This window comes from Aethalodelphis obliquidens, unplaced genomic scaffold (genome assembly GCF_003676395.1).
Source record: "Aethalodelphis obliquidens isolate GAN/ISIS:26980383/991018 unplaced genomic scaffold, ASM367639v1 scaffold29, whole genome shotgun sequence".
In the NCBI taxonomy this organism is placed as follows: domain Eukaryota; kingdom Metazoa; phylum Chordata; class Mammalia; order Artiodactyla; family Delphinidae; genus Aethalodelphis; species Aethalodelphis obliquidens.
The window spans coordinates 2,050,327-2,063,537 of NW_020837973.1; the positions used below are offsets into that span (position 1 = coordinate 2,050,327).

The 13,211-nt window shown below is 43.2% G+C and overlaps 1 long non-coding RNA gene across 1 annotated transcript; it reads right to left on the reverse strand.

The window, feature by feature from the left end:
* Nucleotides 1-1,561: 1,561 nt before the first annotated feature.
* On the reverse strand, nucleotides 1,562-12,999 carry LOC113630253 (uncharacterized). The gene is made up of 3 exons (XR_003436868.1): nucleotides 12,866-12,999; nucleotides 3,931-4,481; nucleotides 1,562-2,261 (listed from the first exon to the last, which is right to left on the reverse strand). It is a non-coding gene; the product is annotated as an uncharacterized LOC113630253 (long non-coding RNA).
* Nucleotides 13,000-13,211: the final 212 nt, after the last annotated feature.

Below are 13,211 nucleotides of genomic sequence, written 5' to 3' on the forward strand. Positions count from 1 at the left end.
TCCCCTCTCTGGTTCCTGTGCTCCGGAGCTTTCCTGAATGTCGGAAATCCATAAAGGATTTCCAGAACGGGACGAGCTTTCGGGGCCTCCAGCACAGAGTTGGATTTCCTTCACTGTTCCCTCCTCTGTCGTAACAGGGGATGTGGCGACCAGAGCCCAGGTGTGACTGGGGCAAAGTATCCTATACTCAAATCCTGAAACTCTGTGGTCCTTTGCCTCAGGTCACGTCACAGAGGTAAACTGTCCAGGGACATGAGCTCATAAGTACGAAGAAATGCCCCGGCTTTAACACACCGTCAGACCTGAGTAGCCTGAGTTGGAGGACCTTGTCTGTCAGCCCACTTTCCAAAAGATGGCTATAATTCCTTTCAATCCTTCGTCCTCTGGGAACAAACAGCAGTGACTTTTTTTTTTTTTTAATTGAAATATAGTTGATTTACAATGTGTTAGTTTCAGGTGTACAACACAGTGATTTAGTTATACAGGTATTATATTTATCTATTTGTTTTCAGATTCTTTTCCCTTATAGATTATTACAAAATACTGGGTATAGTTTCCTGTGCTCTGCAGTAGGTCCTTGTTGGTGATCTATTTTATATAGAGTACAGTAGTGTCTCTACGTGAATCCCGACCTCCTAACTTATCTCTTCCCCCAACCCCTTTTCCCTTTGGTGATCATAAGTTTGTTTTCTAAGTCCGTGGGTCTGTTTCTGCTTTGTAAATAAGTCCATTTGTATCATCTCTTTAGACTCACGTAGAAGTGAGATCACATGATATTTGTCTTTATCCGACTTACTACACTTAGTGTGAGAATCTCTAGTGACGATGATGTGGGTCAGGGTAGCTCATGACCTGGGAGCTCTCCCAACCCCTGCTGAAGTCAGAGCCCCTTCCAGCTAAGAAAGAGGCTGAATCAGAACCACACTTGGCTGAAGATTTTGTGTTACTGGGAGTCCCAAGAAAGGCAACTGGGAGGAGCTTGTGCTGAAGGTGGGATGCCCGGAAGGCCAGCCTCCCCAGGGCCGGCCGTGGGGTCATGACGTGGGCGTCCGCGCTGCCGTGGAAGATCACACTCCCTCGCAGGGCACCTGGCAGATAAAATTCTGCCGTTTAAATGTGACGTTTGAGGCCTGCTTTCAGAACAACACGCCAGGATCTCTACACCCCCACCCGGGGTCCAGCGGGAAGGAGGGCGGCTCCCGCCGTTCAGGGCCCGCTGCTTCCCCCGAAGTGTGTGCATCAATGAGCTTTGACCCAGGTGGAACCACCATGGTGTGTCTGCTTTGGCAGGTCCCCCAAGTCAGAGGGCTGCTTCTCCGTGGCCGCAGCCTGGCAGCCCTTAGCACCGCCTGCATGTGGCTGTGGAGAGCCTGGGGGAAGCTGGATGGTCCAGGTCTGGGGCCTCCCCTAGCCTTGTATGAGTGGCACTCAGTCATGGAGAAAGAAAAGCAGTCCTGCCAGGAGCTGAGTAGAAAGGCTTGGGGTATGAGTTGAATATTGACCATGACCTGGAAGCTTCAGCAAAGCTACCACGTGCCCCACCTCCCACCCTGGCCAAACGTGTGGGTGACACCCTGTGTCTCCAGCAAGGCGGTAGCGATTTGCAGACATTGTCTCGGGTAGCGAGAGCCCGGATGCTTGGGGAGGCCTAGGCAGGCTTCACAAAGGCAGAGGCCTCTGTTCTGAGACTGCACGGTTGGAGGTTTGTGGGAAATGGATGCACGGGAGTCAGAGTGAGAAAGCAGGAGACACGAAGCTGCTGGTTATACCAGTCTCACCCCTGGGTCCCGTCTTCTGCTGCATGTCGCAGGCCAACGCAGCAGCCAGGGAGACAGGAATCCAGCTGGTCCTTCGCTCCAAAGAAAACTTGACTGTGGTAAGAATTCCTCGACGTCCAAGATGTTTTATTAATATTTTAAATGTTTATGTTGGAATTCATGCCTTTCTTGCTAAAATCTTGTTCGCTCAAAACTCATATGCCTTATTTTGTTACAGATATGTGTTGAAATTTGACAAAACACGGCCAGACATAAATTGGTATTTGGATTTCATTTAAATTCATGTAAATCTGCTTGTACTACCTGTGACTTTTAATAATCGCTGTCCTTCCAGAGGACTGGGTGGCTGCAGAAAAACGAGGAGAGTCCCTGTGCAAATGGTACATTTCATAATCGACATCTTGTTGGGTTTATAGAACTAGTAGTTGTTCAGTGAGAGGTTTTTCTTTCTCTCTTCATATATTGATCCAGGTTCCTTTAAACCTGGAATAAAATGAAACACAGCCTTTTATGAAGGCACAAACTCTAGAACTCATGAGACATTCTGGGGCACAGAGAATCCGTGGCTAACTACGTTTGGGAAATGCAACATGCAATTATTTCCCTCCTGGAGATTCACAGCAGGGGCCACGGTGCTGAGGCGAGAATTCCTGTAGTAAGTCACGCTAAGGAGCTTTGTTAAGCTACCCTTTTCTCAATCTTCTTTGACAACAGAACACTTTCTGATGTAAGAATGTACTGACACTCCACAGAATGGTGTGTTTCCCCAAATGCACCCTGGGTCCTACCTTTTATTTTTATATGCACCTCATGGGAAGAACTGGGATCATGTCAGTTATTCAGAGCTGGGCACACGTATGAATTTAGGAATCCTTACATACAATGGTCTCTAAATTTTGGTAATTCCTCACTGGGAGCTTCCACAGCAGCAAATCTATTACTATCTTCTGCCAACTGGCTCCACGAAAGAGTTATAGGTAGAGGTTCTTATGAATCTACTTTCAATTTTCATTTAGAGACATTTAAACCATATGAGTATAAGCCTGCTTTATCTTTTTTTTGCAAAAATTGACTATTAAATAGAGTATGAAAGACTTAACCCAGCCAGGATTGAACTGAAACAGAGCTTTGATGTGAGCAAGACAGCCAGCGCTACGGATCTCAGGCCATTTTGATGTAAATTGAAAATTCCAACAGTCCACAAGGAGAATGGATGGAAACCTTAGACTCACAACAAAAGTAGAAGGACGTTTATAGGTTGTGTTATTTGAAGATAAATGATGGTTTGGATTCAATTCAGAAATGTTGCCCATTTCCAAAGCAGTCTTACCGGATGGAATCACAATGATTTATGAAGATTTTAAAAGTAAAAATTTTAGGTGGCAACATACCTGGGATGGCTAAAATTCATTCTGCATACTGAGAAGCTTACAACTGTCAACGCTACATAGAAATCTAACAATAGGAGTTTAAAAATTGAGTTAACTTTTAGAAATAGACCCTGAAAAGTCTTTCTCTCTCCTATTTCTTTTTTGTTTTTTTTAAAGTAGCCATAGTGTTCTGTGTTTAACTTGGAACTATTAATTGTTTAAAGACATAGGGTGTGTCTCCCCAGCCTCTCCTCCAGCCGCGGGTCCCCACCAGGCCTGCCCAGCCTCTGCTGACCCCTCGCTGTCTGCCATCCACTCCTCTGTCAGATGCACCGGAGGCAGAGACCTGGTTTTTCTCCCTGTTCCTGTGTATAGTTATGCAATTTCGTGCAGAAACTTTCCCTTTTTGAGTCTCATTTTTCTCATCTCAAATATCAGGGTAGACGTGCTTTTTCTCCCCTGAGGTAGGGACACAATCAAATGATTTTGCAAAACTCTTGTCTGGGTCAATGAGCTACAATATGATTAAATGGATCTGATGAAATAAATTAGACCACAGATGTAAATAATTGATAACTGGTTCTATACTTCAACCCTTAAAGTGCCATTTATCCTTCAAGGAAGAACACGTGTATTCAAAGGTAGCGCTTGCCCAGAGGAAGGGGTGGGCTGCGTGCAGCGGGCAACCTGCTCCCAGCCCTCAACAAGCCCGATCTAATCCCATGTAGTTCATCCCGGTCTTATCTAAGTCAGCAACACAAGAAAAAGAAGAAAACACTTACGTTCAAGAGCTGAACAGTCTGGCTCTCTGCTCACTCCTGTGTGTGGAGGAAACGCCAAGGGTGCTTTCATAGCGCAAAGTTTGGGTCCATAGTTTTTAACCTCTTTATACCCAACTGGTATATTTTTGAGCTGAATGTTCTGAAAGCTACACATTGTCACTCATGGATTCTCTTCTCAATCTAGATGTCTGTAGCCTCAGCAAACTACATCTATTTCTGCTGAGTGGCCATCAAAATCCACGCCAGGTGCATTTCTTCAGAAAAGCTTCTTAGCAAGCACATTCTGTGCAGGCAGCTCCCCGGAAAGGGCTCTGTTATGTTCAGCTAAAAAATAAATGGGCTCTGGGATGACTTTGTGTCTGAGCCTCCCCTGGAGTTCTGCTCAGTGAGTGGCGGGGTCAATGCGGAGAACACAGGAGCGGAGGCGGGCACTGCGGGCTGTAGACGCGCGGGGTGACAGGCAGTCACAGTGACCAGCTAAGATGTTGACTTTGGCTGGAGTCTGAGCTGCCCTCCTCTGAGTGGAGACCTATGCGTCCGGCCAGCCCGCTCTGGAATTCAGCAAAGGAAAGACTCAAAGCACTTGGGTATTTTGAAGGGAAAGTTGTTGCCTGTAGAAATCACACTGAACTTGCTCGTGTGGACCGACTTTGCAGAAGGCCACCACCCTGTGCATCCCCTCTGCCACCCTTTCTCATGCTGCCTTAGTTACACACTCTCCTGGGGTTGTGAGAGCATCATTTTCCTGCTGGGTTAAGGCTGAGGCATCTCTGTGTGTGTTAAGAATATTTTCTTCACTGAACCCTTGCATTGAAAGTTCCTTGTCCAATTAATTGAAATCTGAGGTTAAAATCTGAAAATTGAAGTGAGATGTTGAAAGGAAACTTACTAAAAGAAACGGGTTCTTTAGCCTATAAAAACATGATTTTTTTGTTTGACTTGGGGTTTCATTTTGTTGGGTTTTTTCCTTTTTTTTTTGAAACTTGGTATTTAGGGATATTTCCAGTCTTTGAATCAGTCGACTGTAGTCAAATTGTGCCTGTAGCCCGGGCTAATATAAGCAACCACACTGGTTTTAAAGACTAATAAAATAAAGCTGTTTCTTGTTTAATGTCATAAATTATGAATGATTCTATTAAATTTCTGTATGGTCTTATTACCATGTAAGAACAGATCATCAAAGAGACTCACACCTCAGGCAGCAGGAGAAGCCTGGTGGCCCATCATGAATCTTTCTGGCTGGTCCTTCCAGGGTCTTCACGAGAAGACACCAGTGTCCCAGGGAGTGTGCGGGCTCTGTGATGGAGTGTGAAGGATCGTTCAGGGCCAAGCACGTAGTACGTGTTCAATAAAGGCTTACTTGAATGAGCAGGGTGATCCCGCCATGCATTTAGTCCCTGTGTGGCCTCTGAATTGCTAAGGTGTCTTTGTTATCAAAACTATATAAGGAAAACCATTGTGTTCTTCAATCCAGTGAGGATTTTCCTTTTGCAATCCAAGTGTTTGGTCAGTGACCAACCCAACTGAAGTACGTTGGCCCCATTTCCTGTCTTGGATGCTCTACTGTGACCCATCCAGTTGCCCACCACGCAGGCCCCTCCTCCCTCCCTAGCCCTCTGCTCTCTCCAGCCTCTGCCCCCTTGTGCTTTTGTATGCCTGTCTAAATGCCCATCCGAGAGGACCCAGGCAGGATCCACGGTCAGCCAGAGGCGTGACTGTGAATCAGTGTGGGTAAACAGTAACTCCCTGTCAGACGCCAGGACAGCTGGAACTCGGGCCGCCCTCACCCGTCAACGAGACTGTAAGACGGCTCGAGCCCGTGCCCACCCAGGATAGAGATGCGCCTGCCCCCTTGGTTGAGAGGCTCTGGAGACTTCCCCTACCCGCCTGTGTCCATCAGATGTGCTGATGGGCATGAATGGGGTGGAGGGGGGAGTGCCTTGCCTGCCTGCACCTGTCAGCAGAGCTGATGGGCAGGGAAAGGTGGGGGAGTCCCCCTCCCATGCTGTCAACCCAGCTGACAGACAAGTGTAAGTGGGCAAGGCCCCTGGCCTCTCCTAGTCAGACAGGGGAGTCGTTGCCTGATTGGGGAGTGGGTAGGGCCTCCGCTTGCAGGCTGAAGGGTCTACATAGACTAGAGTGAAAGGCAGGGCTGGTGTGTGTGTGCATGCGTGTGTGTGTGTGTGCGTGCGTGAAACTTTTTTTTTTTTAATATGAAGACGTGGCCCTACAGGCACATCATGGGGCGTCCACTGAGCCATAACGTTTGTCTTATAGTGACGGGGGCAATGGCAACCTTTGTCCAAAGGATTTTGCTACAAATGGGACTTTCACATAAATATGCTTTCAGATTTGAAGAAGGGAGACAGGGATAATATTTGTTAAGTTCGAACTTCAAATTGATGATATAACTTTGGATATACATTTTCACGTATATAACCAAAAATAGTAAGCTTGTTCCTTATCTCTTAGCAGGTAAAGAACGTGATTCCTAAATCCTTCACCCAGTTGTTTTCTTTTTTTCTTTTTTCTTTGTTAGGTTAGAATGTCTTCACCCCAAGAGACATTTAAAACAAGGATCTGGGTGCAGGTCTCAGGCAGGAAAGACTGTTTTTGGTGAGAAATGCTGTGTACTTTTCACTTGCAAGGCATTTGGACAAGGTTGATATACTGAAGCCTCCACGTGAACCAAGCCTTAGCCACATTCTCATGAGCTCCTTCTGAAAATGGGTCTCAGGGAGAGGGTTGGTTATGGAGCCGATCTCCTTGGAAAGGGCTCAGTGAGGAAGCAGTTGAAGTGTTTTATGACTTAGTATCTGGCCAGCGTTACACAACCTCCAAACAAATATACAAAGTGTTTCAGTGATTCATTAGGTAAACAAAACACTTTTGTTTAAAAAAAACTCAAAATAATTTGCAATTTGGAGAAAGGAATTTGGGCAATTATTCCAATCTCATTTTGTTTCCGTGAATAAAAAATGAAATGCCTAGTTTCACGTATCTGGGGATTTGGGTGTTAAACTGCCAACGAAATATTACTTTAAGATGGAGCCCTGAGACACAGATGTAGAGAACAAATGTATGGACACCAAGGGGGGAAAGTGGCGGAGTGGGGGTGGGTTGGTGGTGTGATGAATTGGGAGATTGGGATTGACATATATACACTAATATGTATAAAATAGATCACTAATAAGAACCTGCTGTATAAAAAATAAATTAAATTAAATTTTAAAAAAATGATGGAGCCCTGCGTGGTTCTGAAGATTAATTTAGATGAAGGATACATTTTTTAAAGAGGTATGATCACTCTCAAAATTTCCTAATTGTGTTCTCCTGCGATAGTTCAGTAAAAATGATTAACAAGACCATACAATCTCAGAAATTTGTCTGGGAAGATCTAACAGCTGGTCAACCATTTGAAGCAAAAATCAACCCGTTATTCACCAGTATACCTTCTTTCATCAAAAAATGACACTGGGAATTCCACTAGCCGCAGTAGTTGAACCTGGTGGATAATCAACCCATCCCCCCACTCCCTGAAATATGCTCGTTATTCTCACATTCACAAGTCCTGATTCCATCACGTTGACTCATTAATGAATATGGTCTCTAAACAGGCTTTCAGAAGAGAGTGAACTTGCTATGTTTTGCAGCTTTTTTGTTTTCATCTTGAGGCATATAGTGCTTGCCTGGAGTCATTCACAGATTCTGTTTATGTGTGCAAATGGGTTATGGTGGCAAGGAATTTGGATATTAATGGTTGAGTCAAAGAAAATATGTCTCAATTAGACCCAGAAAGAGAGGTGTCCATTTATGTTTACTTTCCTTCTGTTTCTGGGAAACTTAACCCTCTGTTCCAGACTGATGTCACAGGCACACATTATAAGCCTGCTGTCAACTGTTTTTTGTGGAGCCATGGATTTATCCTTACTCTCCAGGTTAATCTTTGCTTCCAGTACAGTATCAACAAAAAGACAAGTGAGAGGTATTCTGTGAATTCCTTGACTGTTTTCTTTTTATGCTCTGTGCTGGTCATTTTACACCTGGAGTAGTGTATCCAGTTTGGGAAGCCACATTTAAGAAAAAAATAATAATGAGGAGGAAAATCCCAGGGGGAACTGGCAAACGGCAAAGGTCTTTGACAACACAACATGAGTAATAGTTGAAGATACTAGAGATAATTAAATGAAGAGGTAGAATACCTAGCTGGGGCATTAAAGTATTTGAAAGGTTTCCTATGAAAGAGACATTAGAGAACAGTCTTGGTCATTGTAGAGACTGAGCTTGGACCCTCCAACAGGTCAAGTTACAGTGGACAAGGCATGAGCTCAATTCAACGATGGTCTGCTCAGTAGAGCTCTTAGTAACACAATAGTCAGTAAGTGGTTGGAAGAACATCTCTTAGGAATGTTGAAAAGAAGAGTCCTTCCTTTCAGTAGGAGTTCGAAGTCAAAGGGTCTAAATGCTTCCTCTATTGGTATATGATTCAATCATAAAGCTATTTAGAATACTTTGGGTCAGGATGAAGCCAGATTTTCCCCATTCGTTATAGATCATTTGGGCTTTTTCTCAGATTTAACACTATGAGGGTTTGTTTTTAAACCTAATAGAATAGATTTATCAAGTTTTCTCATATTACGGCACAAGTTGATTGCATATTCAGTTTGGGTGGTTATACGTCACCTTGAAGACAACCAGCTAATATGAAAGAAAAATGGAATGAGGTTTAAAATGGTAAATTTTGACTGCCTGACAAATAAATATACCCCAAAGATTCAATAATTCATCACTTTGAGTTATTTATCTCTTTCAAAAGATTTCTGAAATCATTCTTTACTGTTTCGCTTGATTAATTCTTTGATCTCCACGATGAAGATCACTTTATCCATGGCCAGCGCACAGGCTGAGTTATTAAACGGATGGCGGGGGGATAAGCAAGTCGGTGTTAATCATTTAAAACTGTAAAGAGGCTGGGTGAGAAGGCAGGGAACGACAAGTTTTATACAATCATGATTTGGAGAGCTGCGGCTGCTGTATGTTTGTCTATTTGTAAAGTGTAAGTGGTTAATTTGCAGGCATGCTGGTCACCAGTGCAGTGCTACCTGCTTGCAAGGAGCACATCTGAATTACTTGCCTAAAGTACCTAGTTGAATAGGGCAATCAGTTGCCAGTCTTTTTTTTTTTTTTTTTATGTCAATCCACTTAAAAATCTATTTATTTATTTTTATTGTAGCAAAATATACATAACACATCTACCATTTTATTCATTTTTAGGTGTGTCATTTGGTGACATTAAGCACGTTCACATTGTTGTGTAACCATCACCTCCATCCTTCTCTGGAACTTCTTCCTCTTCTTAACCTTAAACTCTATATCGGTTAAACAAAAGGCCCCCATTCCTCCTGCACACCCAGACCCTGGCAACCACTATTTACTTTTTGTCTCTATGAGTTTCCCTATTTTAGGTACCTCATATAATACCTCATAGTATTTGTCCTTTTGTGTCTGCTTATTTCAGTCAGCATGTCTTCAAGTTTCAGCCATGTTGTAGCATGTGTCAGAATTCTACTCCCTTTTTAAAAAAAAAATTATTGGCGTATAATTGATTTACAATGCTGTGTTCAGTTGCCAGTCTTTATTGGGAAATACAAAGAGTAGAGATGCTTAAAGTTTCACTCTGGTGCCTAAGTTAAACTTTGGGAAACACACAGACTTCCAAAAATCACTGTCAAGAGAGCTAATCTTCCACTACAGAGCAAGAGTTTGTGTATATTTGCAAGGACTCAATTAAATTCTGACAGTGTTTTTCACTGTTATTAACATATTATAGGAAACCCGGACATGAGTTATTGCACCTTGACAACCTTCAGGCGTTCTCAATCAGGATCCTAAACGTCACCCAACATGCGGATGGTGGGAGGTGACCAGCTTGACAAACGTGGGCGAACAGGACCTACAAAGACCAATCTGAACAAGCAAAGACCTGAATCATAAGCCAGCCTCCTCAAAGCTGCCTCTTCTCTGAAATGGATACAGTAAGCTGATAAAACATCTCCAGGTAGAGGAAGTTTCCTTTGACAGATTAGAATGGTGCACAATTGATAACAATATATAAGCAAGTGATTAATGCTTGAAACTGCTGGGTGACCTGTTTATTTCGCCTGTGTGGTTGCACACCTGGATCTGGAAGTGGCTTGGGGCCTCCAGGGCAGAGGAGCAGTGAAGGCCTGAGGGTCTCCACACTGGACGACAAGGAAGGTTTCATACCCCCTTGAAAGACACGCCAAGTCCCTGACATAAGAGACCAGGGATGAGCAACTCCTCCCCACAACAACTCTTTCCCTCCTCTGTCCCTTCCTTCCTCTCCTTTCCATTTTGAGCCTGTGACGGCTCAACAATTTTCATATGATGGTTATAGAGAGATTACTTGGCCTTATTTATAACAGCACTTCCCAGATTATAGCAGATTACTTTTCTGGAAAGAAGGAAAGAGGGCTTCAGGGATGGCTCCATTGCTCACTGCTCTCAGGGAATCCTGGAGTGAACAGTCAGATGGGTCCCTGAGATCTCTCCTGAGTCCTTGCTGTGTATATATGCATCATTGGTCTCCCAGGATAGATGCACACAGGGATTCCTGAACTTATTTGCCCGTGAAATCTTTTTTCATGGAATACCTATTAATATCTCAGAACGCAGTATGGAAAACTCTAGTTCACTTTATTAATTTGCTTACCAAACCCTTTCTCCATGCATAAGGCACCGACAACACAATCCTTGGTCAGGTCTGCTTTTATAGCATTCTAAATCGGCAAAGGCAAACTGGTGACATTTCACCCTTGTGACATTTCTCTTCCAGGATGGGAATTAAGCAACGACAGCCGTGATCCCCAAAGTACATCCAAGGTTTGCCTGTTTTGTGAAATGTCTTAAGAAAAAAGACCTTAATGATTCAATAACTTTGGGAACTACTTCAAAATCTACTTGCTCTCCCCGACATACGATTCACGTCATGGAGATCCAAAAAAGTAATAATAACTCTGAAAAAACATTACAGAAAGAAAGAGAGAGAGAGAGACAGGAACGGTGAGAAGAGGGAGGAGGGAGGAAGGAAGAAAGAATAAAAAAGAAAAATACCCAAATCCAACAAAAACCCTGCATTTTTACTAGAATTTAAACTAGAATTCTTTAAACTAGAATTCCACGACATAATGGGCATTAAACTGTTATTGTTGTCGCTGTTGTTTTAAACTTCAGAATAACCTCCCACAAGCCAGTTTTCTGGAACACACTTGGGGAAGTGCTGACCTGCCGCTATCAGCTCAAAACTTCTTTGCGAACCACCGTTGTCTTAACTTCCTATCTTTCCAACACTCAGGAAAGCCTGAAGCAGGAACAAGATAGGGCCTTTACTCCAAGATGCCCCTGGAGCTCTTTATGAGAGTAAAACAAAGCCAGAGATAGGACTAACTACCTTTGCTTTAAACTCAGCTTCTGTTAAGCTCTGCTTTGCAACCCTCTGTTTCATGTCTGTATCCCTTTCACAGATGCTGGGGAGCCAGGTTCTAATTGAGCTCATTAACACTCGGATGTGAGGAGACACTTGATAGGAGTGTGGATACTTCTGGGGTTTAACTGTTCTAGTTTACAACGTATATAAATCTGATCTTGGCATATTGCAGCAAATTGACACTGTTGGATAAAGTGACAGCATCACCGCAGATGTATTTTGCATTTATTCACATATTTAGACCTTAAAAATGATTAGTAAAGTTGGAAAATTTATTTGTCATTTCATAGCAAGTTAAGATTTCCTAAAAATCATCTCAGCAATTATTTTACTGGATATCAATTCACAAGGGCTCCTTGCTTTGCTATGTTTGTGTTGGGTTTATAGAAAACAAACCAGACAAGTCTTTCTTCAACCTGAGATCTTTAAATCATTGTCTGCAAGGGCCGTATCTTTGTTTTTCCTCCCTCAAACTTCTATCACCTTTTCATAGGATGTTGTAATAATTCCAGATATCAATATATTCTATTCACGGTGTGATTAAGTTAAATATATAACAATAGTAGGCTACACCTATCTGATGTTTAGAATTCTTTTATCAAAATTATTGTTGATATTATCACCGTCATCATCATTAACATTACAACAAGGTGATGTGGGAAGAGCTCAGTAATTTCAAATGTATGCATTCTATAATAACCTATGAAAAAAGCAGTTTTTCTTTATTTTGAAAGCTAAAGAAATATAATTTATAATTTAAATTATAATTTAATTATAATTTTAATTTAATTATAATTTATAATTTCCATTCCTTTAATTTGTGCTCCCCCCCCCAAAATTTAACTACCAAGAAAATATCTCTTACAAAAAGAACACCAGTGTAAACTGAGCACTTACCATTTATTAGGAATATTGTAACTGTTATTTCTAATACATACAAGGTCTGAAGGTGTTTACAGATGAGAAGACTGAGCTTACAGTGGTGAACAGCTAGTAAGGGTGAATCCACGGTTATAGGTATCCCTGGTTCTTTCGGTAAGGTCGGGCTGCCCCACTACGAGTCTCTCAGGGGACAAAGTGTCAGATGTACCTAAGAGAACCACGGTAATCACACCATTGTCAGAATGGCTAATCTTTTAGACTTTAACTGGATGTTATCTTTTACTCAATTACATAAAAAATAGTCAGTTCTGGGGCTTCCCTGGTGGCGCGGTGGTTGGGGGTTCGCCTGCCGATGCAGGGGACGCGGGTTCGTGCCCCGGTCCGGGATGATCCCACATGCCGCGGAGCGGCTGGGCCCGTGAGCCATGGCCACTGAGCCTGCGTGTCTGGAGCCTGTGCTCCGCAACGGGAGAGACCACAGCAGTGAGAGGCCCGCATACCACAAAAAACAAAACAAAACAATAAAACTCAGTTCTTCCTACTTACGGTAAGTATAAAGTTGCAGAGAGCGACCATGATATTTCCTCCATTTACCAATCCTCAGAATCCCGCCTGGAGCTCACCTGGAGATGTGCCCTCGACACCTAGCAGAACATCAATACACACCAATACCTGCACATTTTGGTGGCATTCATCTTGAGTGTCTTCCTTCTGCTTCAACTGAGACACACCTGTGTCTCCAGAGCACCAGCCTGTCCATCAGGTCAAACCTGTCTTTCAGGTCTTCTTCCTGAGGTTTCTAAGGATGACAGATAAGGGACTGTACCCTTTGTCCCTGAGTCCCCAGACCTTCAAACCTGATGGACTTTCTGTATCCTCAATGCTTTTTCTT